Source organism: Crinia signifera, unplaced genomic scaffold, assembly GCF_055691185.1.
Source record: "Crinia signifera unplaced genomic scaffold, ASM5569118v1 HAP2_SCAFFOLD_356, whole genome shotgun sequence".
In the NCBI taxonomy this organism is placed as follows: domain Eukaryota; kingdom Metazoa; phylum Chordata; class Amphibia; order Anura; family Myobatrachidae; genus Crinia; species Crinia signifera.
Window position 1 is genome coordinate 75001 of NW_028142249.1, and position 1324 is coordinate 76324.

Sequence of the window (1324 nt, forward strand, 5' to 3'; positions counted from 1 at the left end):
GACGCCGGAATCCCGGCGTTCAAAATCCCGACAAGGGGGGGGACGTGGATCGTCCCCCCTTGCGGGCTCGCTGCGCTTGCCACGGTGGTAAGGGAGCGAATATATACACACATATACGTATACACACACACAGATGGCGCCATCAATTTTATTTTAAACAAACAAAATAACAGAAGGGGGGACATTATGATGTTACCGTGTACCTATAACATATTTAAAAAGTATCCCTTAACCCAGTGGTGTCAAAGTCACGGCCCTACAGCTGTTGTGGAAGTACACATCCCTACATGCCCTGCCACAGATTTTATATAATGGATCGCTAAAATCTGTGGTAGGGCATGCTGGGAAGTGTAGTTCCACAACAGCTGGAGGGCCATGAGTTTGACACCACTGCTAAACCCCTTAATGCCCATTACATGTAATCACAACCCACCACCTAGCATCATGCCACACCTCTTCCCTTAGCTCAAAGCAGATTAATCTTGCACCTCCTCTCCCCTCCCTCGCTCCTCCCTCGCTTCCCCCCCCCCCCCCAAGACATACTCTTCGCCAGTCGTGACCGAAGAGTGCACTCACATAGAATCGGTCGCAGGTGGGGGTACTGCAGCATCTGTCGGATAGGGCACCTCTCTCCTCCTCAGCGTCGTTCCTAGCAGCGTTGGGCTGTGTTCTCTGCCGCAGCGCCCTGGGGGCGGAGTTGGGGCAGCTGTCTCCCCGCCTGTATCCTTCCCGTCTATGTTGGGCGGTGTCCTGAGCAACGTCCTGGGGGTCCTCAGTGGCAGCAAGGTTTTAGTAGCATCCTGAAGGGGAGGGAAGAGGAGGAAAACATCCATATTTAAAAAAAAAAATGCTGGTCTACAACAGTATGTAAAAATAGCGGCATAGTGAGTTTAGGAGAATCCTGTTCAAAAACTTGCAAAGAGATGGTGCCAGTGTGCACGCTCAGAGAGCAGATAAAGGGCGGGAAGGGGATTAAAAATAGGTCCTGGCATTTAAAGTACACAGGCCCACCTTGGTGTCAATAGTGTCAACACATTTGTGCGCGAGCGCTCAGGAAAAGAGGGTGTGGACACTCAAAATTGGCCTTGTGTAGTGTTCCACACCATATACCACTTCTACACATTCTGCAACAAAATAATAGACCCCATTATACTTGCCCCTTACACATTATGCCAAACGTATTGAGCCAAAATTCACATAATGCCACGCGGATTGAGCCAAAATTCACATAATGCCACGCGGATTATTCTTTATTCCCAGCGGTGGCAGGCGGCATTTCAAGGAAAAAAAACCTAACCCCATTGCACCTACCCCACACTGTCCC

The 1324-nt window shown here is 50.0% G+C and overlaps 1 long non-coding RNA gene across 2 annotated transcripts in view; it reads right to left on the reverse strand.

Moving 5' to 3' along the window:
- LOC146055210 (uncharacterized) overlaps window positions 1–922 on the reverse strand; it is a 31984-nt gene extending 31062 nt beyond the window's left edge. Inside the window, exon 1 of one of the 2 annotated variants that reach the window (XR_014468522.1) lies at window positions 577–922. This is a non-coding gene — a long non-coding RNA (uncharacterized LOC146055210). The remainder of the gene's footprint in view (window positions 1–576) is intronic. The other variant, XR_014468523.1, reaches the window with a different exon arrangement.
- Window positions 923–1324: the final 402 nt, after the last annotated feature.